This window comes from Acinonyx jubatus, chromosome D1, assembly GCF_027475565.1.
Source record: "Acinonyx jubatus isolate Ajub_Pintada_27869175 chromosome D1, VMU_Ajub_asm_v1.0, whole genome shotgun sequence".
Taxonomy (NCBI): domain Eukaryota; kingdom Metazoa; phylum Chordata; class Mammalia; order Carnivora; family Felidae; genus Acinonyx; species Acinonyx jubatus.
Window position 1 is genome coordinate 80,192,501 of NC_069390.1, and position 14,975 is coordinate 80,207,475.

Consider the following 14,975-nt stretch of genomic DNA (forward strand, 5'->3'; position numbering starts at 1 on the left):
TGCTATTTTACTGACATGTTGTTCATTAGCTGGCTTATTTTTTAGCACAGTATTTTCCATAGTACCATGTAAAGAATTTTTTAAAGAGATGAGAATAAACCATTATATAAAAATCAGGAGTTACAAATGGATATTTACTGATATCTGATTTATTGGTAGTTAAAAATGTTTTTGTGGATAAAAATGTTTTTGTGTATTTTCTTCCAATAAATTAATGTATAAAACAAGTTTTCCTATTATACTGTCTTGGCAGATCATACCTCCTATACTGACTTCTCAAAATTTGCTTGGACTTCGTGGTCTATACATATTCATTCAAATGACTCTTTGCCCTTAGTTTTTTTCTATTTTCAAACACAATTATGCAGACCTTTTAATGGTGAACATTTCATAACATTTCAATGACTTCAATGAAATTTTAGCCTCCACATGAACTAGAGGATTGTAGGCAGTCTATGAACTTGAATATTCTTCAAAAACAAGATCTCTACTTCTTGTGTTGGTTTGTCAGGGGGGATAATTTCTAAAATCAGAAAAATAGTTACCATCCAGCGTCCTTTAAACTTAAATAATTATCAAATATAAGACTTGTACTCCAACATGATTTCAGGCTGAAAACACATTTTTTTAATTCTATCTGAGGTTTGAAATAATGCCTGAGAAATATTTGATTAATATACTGCCAGCATTAGATAGTGATTACTATGATAAAAAAATTCACACAATTTTTCTTAAGAGTTACAGCAAGGACCAGTTATGAGAAACCATTATCTATGCAATATCATGGATTTGTTTTTGTAATATTGCTTTGATTTACTATTTGAAGTAATAATTCACTATGTGCCACATCATGATTGCATGTTTATTTGACTAATATTTCTTTGTCTCCCTACCCATGCTGCAAAGACCATATCTATTTACCAAAGAATCTCAGCATCTGGTAGTTCTTGGACCATGAGAGCTACAATAAATATCTGTTGAATAAATGAATATCTGTACTTTTAATACCACTGTAGAAGACATTGTGGTAGCCTGCCTTGTTACACTTCAGGGGCCAGTACACATCTCCCAGCTTCTGCGGGTTTTGTTTGCTCAATTTCCACCTTTGGAGAATTGCCTTCACTCAGGAATGCTGCTTTCCCTTAAAAATCCCCTTCCCAAAATTAGGCAACCCAGTCAATGATTGGCTGACACTGGTCCCTTGACTGAAGAAAAAAACAACTTTATGGTGTATTTTATGGTGCATTGTCTTTGCTGTGTGCATCAGGACAAGGCTGGATTACCTGAGGCCACACTCTTGCTCAACTCCCTCTCCTTCCTTATCCTTCTATCCTCCCTTCTTTACAGATTTACCTGAAAGCACTACCAAAATAAATCACATACACTTGTATCTATGTCTCGACCTCTGCTTCTAGGGAGTCCAGCCTAAAACAACTACATAAGTACAGACTAACCTAGACCTCTGAATCAAAACATTTGATGTGCATACTTTTAGAAGGCCACAAAGTATATCCTGGTGAACAGAAAAGTGAGGGATCCATGCTCTCACATCTCCAAGTCGTGCTCCTCTCACCTAGCCAGCTACTTTCATTTTTTTTCCTGCATGACAGTCATGTTCTCACTGCAACTCACTTATAATAATAGCTCTTTTGGAGGTCCTGCAAATATCACATAAGATTTATATCTGTGAATAATTATTCTCTTTCTAAATATAAATCATTCATTCATTAACTCAACAAATCTTTATTGAAGACTTACTAAGTACCTACCAGAACTAGATTCTAGGGATAAAACAATGAGCAAAATGAATTCTCTGCCTTCATGAAGCTTAATATTGAAGTAAGGGAGGCAAGCAATAAACAAATTAGCAAATAAATGTGTGGCATAATTTCAATTATGATAAATACTGTGTAGAAAAATAAAATTGGATATGAAGGTAGAGAGTCAAAGACTATGCTATTTATAAAGATTTGAAAAGTCACCCTTTCTGGTATTGTGACATTTGAGTTGACACATGACTGAATGAGAGAGAAAGAGACAGAACAGCAAAATCAAAGTCTCTAAAGTAGTAGCATGCTGGCCTTGTTCAAAGAACAGGAAGGGAGTGATTTGGGTGAGATAGCAGTGAACAACAGAGAGGGTTGGGTTGCAAAATGGTGGAGAGAGCACCAAGACAAAGACCAGGTTATGTAGAGTGTTGTTAACCATAGAAAGGAATCTGGATTTTATCCTATGAGGAGAAGGTATTAAAAGATTTTGAACAGAAAGAATCAAGTCAGTATCTGACTTATATTTAAAAGCCTCCCTTAGTCTTGAGGGTGGAGAATAGACTCTAGACAAGACATCAGGGATAATAAAGGCAATTGTTCCAATCTAGGTAATAAAGAAGTTGCTTTTCACTAGAGCAGTCACAATGTAATCGATGAGAAATGGACTTTTTAAAATACATTTTATATGGATACGTGATGGGATTTGGAAATGAATGTGGTGTCAATTAAAACATGAAAGGAATCAAAGATAATTCCAGAGTTTTTTGACCGAAGAAACTCGGTGAATAAAATATCATTCACATAGATGAGGTACTCAGAAAGAAGAGTGGGTGTTAGTGCAAAAAGTTATGGATTCTGGTTTAAATGTGTTTACTTTTATGAGCCTTCTTATATCCAAAAAGTGTTGTCAAGTAAGTCTTATATTAAGAGAAAGGGTAGAGATGGAGCTATAACGCCAAGGAATCATCAATATATAAATGGTTTTTTATGTATATACTGACTGAATCACTGAATGTTGATTAAAAAGGTGTTTCAGAATTGAACCCTATGATGCCTGACCATTTGAACCTCAAGAAAGAAAGGGAGTCTGACCAAAGAAACTAAGGGAGATAGTGAAGGAATTCAGAAGCCAAGAAAATAATTTTTCTGAGAAAAAATGCTGCTGAGAAATTCAGAAAGATGAGGCCTGAAATTGCAAAATGGATATTGCATTGCAGAGATCCTAGTGACCTTGGTGAGAGGACTTTTATGGAATGCCGTGATCAAGGCTTGACTGGAGATCAAAACAAGACCACCCATGAGTAACATTCAAGAGTGCCAGAGCACATTTTTGCTAAATCTATTTCATTTAAAATGGAAAGTTATCCAAAAAACTGGAATATACTTAAGAACAGAATGTTAATGGGAATAAACCAAATTCTGCAATAATCATCACAATGACTGCATTTTTAGATTCAAATAAGTTAACACAAATTCTGACAACTATTTTTATACTTAGAAACAAAATCCATAGGCACAGTAATCTTTATATCACTTTATAGTTCCTTATAAATTATGTTTAAAAATATGGCATTTCGTCAAATAAAGAAACCTACAATAAAAACAAAAAGTAAAGAGAAAGAAATCCAAGCATAACACTACAGAAAACCATCAAACCACAAGAGAAGAAAGGAACAGAAAGAAATGAAAAAACCACCAAAGCAGTTAATAAAACACCAATATGTACATACCTCTCAATAATTATTTTTTAAAATTTTTTAATGTTTATTTTTGATAGAGTATTAGAGACAGCATGAGCGGGGAAGGCTGAACTGTCAGCACAGAGCCTGAAGCATGTCTCAAATACATGAACTGCAAGATTATGACCTGAGTGGAAGTCAGACACTCAACTGACTGAGCCACCCAGGCGACCGTCTCAACAATCATTTTAAATGTGAATGGACTGAATGCTCCAATCAAAATTATTGAAAAAAATAAGAACCATATATATGCTGCCCAGAAGAAACTCACTTCAGACCTAAGATACATGCAGACTCACTTCAGACATAAAGACACATGCAGATTGAAAGTAAAGGGCTGAAAAAATATATACAGTGCAAAGGGGAGCAAAAAGAAACATGGAGTAGCAATACTTCCATCAGACAAAATAGACTTTAAAACAAGAAACAGGGTGCCTGGTTCAGTCAGTTGAGCTCCTGACTCTTGATTTCGGCTCAGGTCATGATCTCGCAATTCCTGCATTTGAGCCCCTCATCAGGCTTCGCACTGGTGGTGTGGAGCCTGCTTGGGTTTCTCTCCCTCCCTCTCTCTCTGCCCCTCCCTTGCTCCTCTCTCTCTCTCTCTCTCTCTAAAAATATAAACTAAAAAGAAAGAAGAAAGAAAGAAAGAAAGAAAGAAAGAAAGAAAGAAAGAAAGAAAAGAAAGAAAGAAAAGGGCATTACATATAGATAAAGACAACAATCCAACAAGAGGATATAACATTTGTAAATATTTATGTACCCAACACAAAGCACCTAAATACATAAAGCAAATATTAACAGACATGAAGGAAGATGTGGACAGTAATACAATAGAAGTAGGGGACTTAACACCCCATGTATGTCAATAGATAGATCATCCAGACAGTAAATCAGTAAGAAAACAGTGGCTTTTAATGACACATTGGACCAGTTGGATCTAAAAAATATGTTCAGAACATTCCATCCCAAAAGAGCAAATTGCACATTTTTAAGTACACATGAAACATTTTCTAGAACAGATCACAAAAAAAAGAAGTTTCTAGAACAAGTCATAAAAGAAATTTCAATAAATTCAAAAATATTGAAATCATATCATGGACCTTTTCTGACCATAGTGGTATTAAAGTAGAAATCAATCACAAGAAAAACTCTAGAAAGAACGTAAATATATGGAGGCTGCTACTAAACAATGAATGAGTCACCAAGAAATCAAGAGGAAATCAAAAAATACATGGATACAAATGAAAAGAAACACACAATGGTCCAAACTCTTTGGGATGAAGCAAAAATTGTTCTAAGAAGGAAGTTTACACAATATAGGCCTGCCTCACAAAACAAGAATTTTCTCAACCTAACTTCACACACAAAAGAGCTAGAAAAAGAACAAACAAAGCCCCAAACCAGTAGAAGAAAGAAAATAATAAAAATTAAGGGAAAAATTATCTTGTTACCAAATAAAATCAATAATAATAATAATAATAATTAATAATAGTAATAATATACTATTTGTAAAAGTAAAAGTATACTTACTTTTTATAATCAGAAAATGAAAACTTTATATAATTCAGTGGCCAAATATGGCATTACGTTTCTTTTAAGTAAAATACAGTCAGCAAAGACTGTTTTCAATTTATACTATCTCATAACTGAATAATGCATGTGGATTTAAAAATAAATGTGATATAAATAAGTCTTATCAGAATCTCTGTTGCCCTCTCTTATCTACATTCTTTATCCCTTTAAGGAGAGCTCTACCTCTGTCCTTTACCTTATCCACCCTAGAACTTGACCCTCTCATCTCCTCAACTTTGTTCTTTTTTTACTAAGGGATCTCACTGACTAAATATTACTAAAATATAGTAACCTCCTAAAGTTTAATATTTTATCTCACTACTACTCCCTCCTCTATTCTATCCCAACTACAATCTTAGATGAATTTATTAGTGGTAGACTTCTGAGCATGGTGACAATAAAGTATTTTTCTGTCACCACACTCATGGGATTTGTTTCAAATTTTATATACCTATCCTATCAGTTCCACAAATCATTTTCTAGCCATAATTGCAACTTTACCTGAAGTGTTTGAAAAAGTTAGTTACTAAAAAGACACTATGTGCCATTTTGAAAATGCAGAAACTGTTTTCAGCTAACCTCTGTTATTTTTCCTGAATTGAAATGTGTGAATAAGATTGAAAAGATTCTGCTCTTATGAATGTTGAATCCTAATGGGAGAAGATAAAAATAAATAAACAAGTAAAATAAATTTCGATAACAATACATATAGAAGTTTAAAGGTAGAGCACACCTAGTTCCATTAAGGAAGAGGAGGAAGTGAAGCAACTGTGCCTTAATGAAACAATGGTGTGAATAGAATTAAAAGTAGCAAATTAGTGAGGCAGAGACAAGATTATGTAGAGATATCTGGATTATGGAGTTTGTATTTTCTTTCAAATGCAATGAAAAAGCACTGTGGCAATTTACAGAGAGGAATGACAATGTCTGATTTACATTTTTTTAACATCACTTTGGATATTCTTACACAAAGAATGAAAGGAGGAGAAAAGAAAGATCAGGAGTAGAAGATAGAAGGCTACCGCAATAATCAAAGTAAGAAATGGTGATGACTTAGACTAAGGTCATAGCAGTGGTGTAAGAGGGAAGTAAATGTATTTCAGACACTAGACTGACAAGATTTGCTGATCAGATATGGCGGGAATGAAAATTATTTCTACATCACTAGTTTGGTCAAATGAGTGAATGGTGGTGCCATTTACAAAAAAAAAAAAAAAAAAGGAGAAACTGGACAAGGAGACAAAGAAGAGATTTGAAGGTGGAAAAATTAAGAGTTCTGTCTTGGCTAAATTAAATTTAACATGCTTATTAGAAATTTAGGAGGATAAATCAGATAGGAAATTGGATATATGAGTTTGGAGTCTAAGAGATCAGGGTGAAGACATTAAAGTGGCAGTCATAAATGAATGGCTAAAGAAGATATGGTGTATATATACAATGGAATATTATTTCGGTATCAAAGAGAATGAAATCCTGTCATTTGCAACAACGTGGATGGAACTAGGGTACATTTTGCTAAGTGAAATCAGTCAGTCAGAGAAACACAAATATATGATTTCACTCATATGTGGAATTTAAGATATAAAACAGATGAACATAGGGAAAGGGAAGCAAGAACAGAGAGGGAGACAAACCATAAGACACTCTTAAATACAGAGAACAAACTTAAGGTTGCTGGTGGGGTGTTGGGTAGGTTGAAGAGCTAAAGGGGCATGGGACATTAAGGACACTTGTTGGAATGAGCACTGGGTGTTCTATGTAAGTGATGAGTCACCAAATTATATCTCTGAAATAATTATTACACTATACGTTAACTAACTTGGATTTAAATTTTAAAAATAATAAATAAATAATAAAGCGGCAGTCATAGACGAAGTATTTAAAGGCATGCTACTAGATGAAACCACCTAAAGGGAAAAAAAGTTCCAGAGGAGAGGAAAGAAAATGTTAAGAGAGGGAGTGAGAAGGGGCTAAGCTGTGTCCTGGCACACTCCACATTTAGTTTAGCTGGGAAGGAAGGAAGATGGCAGAATAGGAGGATCCCAAGCTCACCTCACCCCATGGACACACCAAGGTAAGAGCTACATTTGTACAACTAACTCTGAAAATGACCTAAAGACTGTCAAAACTGACCTTCCTCAGCCAATATTAAAGACCACATCTGAAAGGGATAGGAGTGGTGAAGACACAGTTGTGAACCAAAGCCCCAATGCAACTAACCACAAACAAGAGAGACATCACAAGAATGGAGAAGCAAGAGGGTCAGTCTCCACACCAAGCATTCCCAGCATTAGAGATCCTCACTGAGAATATGAGCCCCCATATCATTCAGCTTTGAAAACCAGTGAGACTTAGCACCATGAACTTTAAAAATCAGTGGCCTTAATGGCTGAACAGCTGGAGAATGATAGGAAACAAAGTCCCCACTCTTAACAAGCCAATATACTATATAACTCATACCCAGACACAGCACAGAAGCAGCAGTTTGAAAAGCACCTGGGGTATATGTGAAGGAGATTTATTGACTAATCTTAGAATATGTGCAGAAGGATCAGGGATCTACAGGAGATTTCTCTGGTAACAAAAGTGCTGTTGAATGATTTTCTCCTCCCCCAATCTAGATAGCCAGACACTTGCAAGAGCCAGTGCTAACATTTTCCATTTATCTGGTTAGTATCATATTCCCTCTCCCTTCCAAGAATCCCCTGTGGACCAACCCCACCCACACTACCCACCTTGAAAGGTATCCCTCCAAAGCAGCTCCTACTCTGGAAGACACCACTCCAAAGTGACTCCTGCCCTGGAGTGGGAGGATGACCCCACTCAGCCCAGCATGCCAGATGTTCCTACAGCAAGATAGCTGGCTATGCAAGGTGTAAACTCTGCCCTTTGGTGCACTTACAACTTTGCAAAGAGACTAACTACAGATATCTAGGTAGACTGATGACCCCACTCACCAAGAACCTGCAGCAGCTGTATCCAAGCATCTCAACAGATTGTGGAGCAAACTCTGCCCAGTGTGCCCACAGCAGACAAAACACATCATTGCAGCTGGCTGGGCTGCAAGCAATTGCATCTCAGCCACAGCAGTTTGCACAGAAGAAACCCCTGAAACATATGATTCTGGTGACCATGTGGTATTGCATTGAATTTTGTAATATGACACTGGAGGACTTCTTCAACACAAGCCACAACTTTTAAGACCAAGACATGCAGTTTATCTAATACATAAAAACAAACACAAAGAGTTAGAGAAAATGGGTAGAAAAAAGAATATGTCTCAAATTAAAAAACACAATGAAATCGTAGTAAAATAGCTAAATAAAATGAAGATAAGCAATATGCCTAATAAAGAATTCAAAGTAATGGTCATAAGGATACTCACTGGACTTCAGAAAACAGTGAAGGATATCAGTGAGAACTTCAACATATAGAAAATGTGAAAAAGAACCAGTCAGAGCTGAAGAATTCAATAACTGAAATGAAGAATACACTGGGAATCAAGAGTAGATTAGAGCATGCAGAAGAATGAATCAGTAATCTGAAAGACAGAGTAATGGAAAGTACCCAAACTGAACAGCAAAAAAAAAAAAAAAAAAAAAGAAAAAGAAAAAAAAGAAAAAAAGATCATAAAAAATGAGAATAGGTTAAGGGAACTCTGCAACATCATCAAACATAACATTCGCATTATACAGTTACCAGAAGGAGAAGAGAGAGAAGGGGGAAGAAAACTTATTTGAAGAAATAATAGCTAAAAATGTCTGTAATCTGAGGAAAGCAAGAAGGAATCCAGTTATAGGAACCACACAGAGCTCTGAAAAAGAAGAACTCAAGGAGATCCACAAAAAGATATATAATAATTAAAATGGCAAAATAATAAATAATAATAATAATTATAATAATGATAGAATTTTTAAAGCTGCAAGGGAAAAGAAAGCAGTTACATACAAGTGAAACCTCTTAAGGCTATCAGCTGATGTTTCAGCAGAAACTTCAGGCCAGAAGGGAGTGCTGCAATACATTCAAAATTCTGAAAGGGAAAAACAAAAACCTACAATCAAGAATAATCTAGCCAACAAGATTATCAGTCAGCAGAGGAGAAATAAGCAATTTTTCAGACAAACAAAAGTTAGAATTCATGACCACTAAATCAGCCGTATAAGAAGTGTTAAAGGGAATTTTTTAAGTTAAAAGAAAAATCCATAACTAGAAGTAAGAAAATTATGAAAGGTAAAAGCAAATCTTTTATGAAAGAAAATTTTACCCATAAAAGCAAACATATAGTAAAGATAGTAGACTAATCACTTATAAAGCCAGTATGGAGGTTAAAACACAAAGGTAATAAAATAAATTATATCCACAAAAATTAGTAAGGGATGTACAAGATAAATATATGTCAAATATGACATCATATATATAAAACATGGAGAGGGAAGTAAAAATTTAGTGCTTTTAGAATCAGTTTGTACTTGTGACTATCAACTTAATATAAACTTCTCTACACATAAGATGTTATGTTATAACTCAATGGCAAGCACAAATAAAAAACCTGTAATAGATACACAGAAAATGAAGTTAAAGGAGTCTAAGCACAACACTAATTAAAGCCATCAAACCACAGGGGAAGAGAGCAAGAGAAGGAGAAATAACTGCAAAAACAAGCAGAAAATGATTAACAAAATTCCAGTAAGTACATGCCTGTCAATAATTACTTTAAATGTGAATAGACTAAATGCTTCAATAAAAAGACACAGTGTGACTTAAGAGATAAAACAATAAGATCATGTATATGCTGCCTAAAAGACATTCACTTCAGACCTAAAGAAATGTACAGATTGAAAGTTAAGACATGAAAAAACATTTACTATGTAAATAAGAGCAAAAAGAAAGATGGGGTAGCAAAACTTCTATCAAAAAAATAGACTTTAAAACAAAGACTGTAGCAACAGACAAAGATGGACATTACAAAATGATAAAGGGTTCAATCCAACAAGAGGATATAACAATTATAAATATTTATGCATCCAAAATAAGAGTACCTAAATACATATAGCTCATATTAATAAACATAAAGGGAGAATAGACAATAATACAATCATAGAAGGGGACTTTAATACCTCGTGGAAATATGGAAATCAATGAATAGATCATCCAGGCAGAAAATCATCAAGGAAACTGTGGCTTTGAACAATTACTAAGACCATATAGACCTATATACACATAACAGATATATACAGAACATTCCATCCCTAACAGTTATATACACATAACAGATATATACAGAACATGCAATCCCCAACAACAGAATACACATTCTTTTCAAGTGCACATGGAATAATCTTTAGGATAGATCACATGTTAGGCCACAAAATAAGTATCAGTACATTAAAGGAGAATAAAATCATATCACATATCTTTTCTGACCACAAGAGTATGAAACTAGAAATCAATCACAAGAACAAAATGAAAAAAAAAAAAAAGGAAAAATACAAATGCATGAAGCTAAACAATATCTACTAAACAAACAAATGGGTCATAAAGAAATGAAAGAGGAAATTTTAAAATATATTAAGACAAATAACAGTGAAAACACAACAGTCCGAAATCTTTGAGACATAGAAAAAGCAGTTTGAAGAGGAAGGTTTATAGCAATACACATTTATGTCAAGAAAGAAGAAAAATCTCAAATAAACAGCTTAACTTTACACCTAATGGGGCTACAAAAAGAAAGAACAAAGCCCAACATTAGTTAAAAAAGATTAGAGTGGAAATAAATGAAATAGATATTTAAAAGCAATAGAAAATATCAATGAAACCAAAAGCTAGATATTTGAAAAGACAAAAAAAATTGATAAACCAGTAGTCAAAGTCAACATGGAAAAAACAGAGATGCTCAAATAAATAAAATCAGAAATAAAAAAGGGTAAATAACAACCAATACCACAGGAATACAAAGAATTATAAGAGAATATTATGAAAAATTATATGGCAACAAATTGGACAAAATATACCAACCAAATGGAGAAAATAGAAGAAACAGATAAATTCTTAGAGACATACAATCTTCCAAACTTAAATCAGTAAGAAATAGGTAAAAACAGGGGAGGGGGGCACCTGGGTGGCTCAGTCAGTTAGGTGTCCAACTTCGGCTTAGGTCATGATCTCAAGGTTTGTGTGTTGGAGTCCCACTTCACATCAGGCTCTAGGCTGACAGCTCAGATCCTGGAGCCTGCTTCAGATTCGGTGTCTCCCTCTCTCTCCCTCCTCTGCTCATGCTCTGTCTCTCTCTCTTTCAAAAATAAATCAATATTTAAAAAAAATAAAACAAAACAAACAAGAGCATCAACAAAAACAGAGAGGGAAGCAACCAAAGAGATTCTTAAATACAGGAAGCAAACTAAGGTTTGCGGGAGGGGGGATGTGGGTAGGGGAATGGGCTAATTAGGCTATGGGTACTAAGGAGTAGCAGTAATGAAACCTTTATTATACTATATGTTAACTAACTTGGATTTAAATAAAAATAAAAATAAAATAAAAATAAAAATAAAAATAAAAATGAAAATAGAACTACCCTATGACCCAGCAATTACACTTAAAAGGTATTTATCCAAAGGATAAAAAAATGCTGATTCGAAGGGGCACATGCAGCCCAATGTTTATAGCAGTGCTATCAACAATAGCCAAATTATGGAAAAAGCCCAAATGTCCATTGACTGATAAATGTATAAGAATGGAATCTTGGCATTTGCAACAATGTGGATGAAACCAGAATGTGTTGTGGTAAGTCAAATAAGCCAGTCAGAGAAAGATGAATATCATATGATTTCACTCATATGTGGAATTTAAGAAACAAAACAGATGAACATAGGGAAAGTGAAGCAAAAATAATAGAGAAACAGAGAGGGAGACAAACTATAAGTGACTTCTATACAGAGAACAAAATGAAGGTTGCTGGAGGAGTGTTGGGTGGGGGCATGGGCTAAATGGGTGATGGGCCTTAAGGAGGTCACTTGGGATGAACAACTGGGTGTTATATGTAAGTCATGAATCACTAAATTCTACTCCTGAAACCATTAACATACTATATGTTAATTAACTTGGATTTAAATAAAATAAAATAATAAAATGAAATGAAATAGGAAGAAAAAATTTGAACAGACTGATTAATAGTAATGAAACTGAATAATAATCAAGTTCTCCCAACAAAAGTCCAGGGCCAGATGGCTCCATAGGTGAATTCTACACATTTAAAGAAGAGTTAATACCTCTACTCTCAAACTATTACAGAAACTAGAAGAGGAAGGAAAACTTCCAGATGCATTTCAGTCTGTCAACACTTCCCTGATACCAAAAGCAGACAAAGACACTACAAAAAATTCTTTTTTTAAAACTTACAGGCCAATAATTCTGATGAACAAAAATGAAAAATTCCCAACAAAATATTAGCAAAGCAAAATAAAAAAATACATTTAAAAAAATCTTTCATCATGATCAAGTGGGATTTATTTCAGGGTTATAAGGGTGGTTTGATATAAGCAAATCAATCAGTGTAATCGATCACATTATCAAAAGGAAGATTAAAAAACATGATCACCTCAACATATGCAGAAAAAGCATTGATAAAACACAACATCCATTCATGATAAAAAACACTCAACAAAGTAGGCTTAGAGGGAACATACCTCAGCATACTAAAACCCACAGCTAACATTATACTCAATGGTGAAAAACTGAAAGCTTTTCCTCTAAGATCAGGAGGAAGACAAAGATGTCCACTCTCATCACTTTTATTCAACATAGTACTAGAGGTCCTAGCCACTGTAATCAGGCAACAAAAAGTAAAAGTCACTCAAATTGGTAAGAAAGAATTAAAACTGTCACTATTTGCAATGACATGATACACATATCATTTGAGAAAGCTCAAAAGCTGCCAAAAAAAAATTAGAAGTAATAAATAAAGTCAGAGGTACCTGGGTCGCTCAGTTGGTTAAGCATCTGACTTCAGCTCAGGTCATGATCTTGCAGTTCGTGAGTTCAAGCCCTGCATTGGATTCTGTGCTGACAGCTCAGAGCCTGGAGCCTCCTTTGAGTTCTGTGTCTCCCTCTCTCTGTCCCTTCCCCATTCTCTCTCTCTCTCTCTCTCTCTCAAAAATAAATAAACATTAAAAAAGAAGTAATAAATAAATTCAGTAAACTTGCAAGACACAAAATTAATGTATAGAAATCTGTTGCACTTCTATACACTAAAAATAAAGTAATAGCAGAAAGAGAAATGAAGGAAACAATATCACAATTGCACCAAACTAATAAACTACCTAGGAATAAATTTAACCAAGGAGGTGAAAGACCCACACTCTGAAAACTATAAAACATTGATGAAAGAAATTGAAGACAACACAAACAAATGGAAGGTTACACCATGTTCATGGATTGGAAGAATTGGTGTCATTAAAATGTCTGCACTACTCAGAGCAATCTTCAGATTCCATGCAATCCCCATCAAAATGTCAACAACATTTTTTACAGAACTAGGACAAATAATCTTAAACATTACATGGAACCACAAAAGATCTCAAAGCCAAAGCAATCTTCAGAAAAAAAGTACAAAGCTGGAGGTACCACATTCCCACATTTCAAGATATACTACAAGACTATAGTAATCAAAACAGTATGGTACTGGCACAAAAATAGATTCATAGATCAATCACACAGGATAGAGAACCCATAAATAAGCCCACACATATATGGTTACTATATCTAAAGGATACAAGAATATGCAATGGGGGGAATACAGAAAACTGGACAGTTACATATAAAAGAATGAAACTGCATCACTCTCTTAACCATACACAAAAATAAACTCAAAATGGATTAAAGACCTACAAATGAGACCTGAAACCATAAAACTGCTAAAAGAAAACATAGGTGGTAATCTCTTAGACATCACACTTAGCCACATATTTACAGGTATGTCTCCTCAGGAAAGGGAAACAAAAGCAAAAAAGAAAAAAAAAAACACAAAAAACTGTTAGTAATAAACGAAAATAAAAACCTTCTACACAGCAAAGAAAACCATCAACAAAATAACAATAAAATCTAATGAATGGGAGAATCTATATCATTTGCAAATGACATCCCTAATAAAGGGTTAATGTCCAAAATATATAAAGAATTTATTCAACACACACACGCGCGCGCACACACACACACACACACAATTTCATTTAAAAATGAGCAGAGAACATGAATAGACAATTCCAAAGATGTCATCCAGATGACCAACAGGCACATAAGATGCTAAATATCACTCATCATCAGGAAAATGCAAATCAAAACCACAATGAGCTATTACCTCACACCAGTCAGAGGGCTAGTATAGACAAGAAATAACAAGATTTAGGGGCACCTGGGTGGCTCAGTCAGTTAAGCGTCCAACTTCAGCTCAGGTCATGATCTCACTGCTTGTGAGTTCAAGCCCCACATTGGGTTTTGTGCTGACAGCTCAAAGCCTGGAGCCTGCTTCAGTTTCTGTGTCTCCTTCTCTCTCTGACCCTCCCCTGCTCATGCTCTGTCTTTCTCTGTCTCAAAAATACATTTTAAAAAAAAATTAAAAAAAATAACAAGGTTTGTTGAGGATGTGGAAAAAAGAGAATCCTTGTGCACTGTTGATGGAATGTATACTCTCATGTGCAATCACTGTGGAAAATAGTATGGATGTTTCTCAAAAAATTAAAAACAAATACTGTATGATCCAATAATTCCACTAGGTATTCCCAGGTATTTACCCTGGAAAAACAAAAACACTTTCAAAAATGTACACACAATGCTATGATTAGTGCAGTATTATTTACAATAGTTAGGATATTACAGCAACTCAAGTATCTATCAATAAATG

At 34.5% G+C, this 14,975-nt stretch overlaps 1 protein-coding gene across 3 annotated transcripts in view; it reads left to right on the forward strand.

The window, feature by feature from the left end:
• Nucleotides 1–14,975, forward strand: part of CNTN5 (contactin 5) — a 1,351,205-nt gene that overhangs the window by 1,302,549 nt on the left and 33,681 nt on the right. The window lies entirely within an intron of this gene.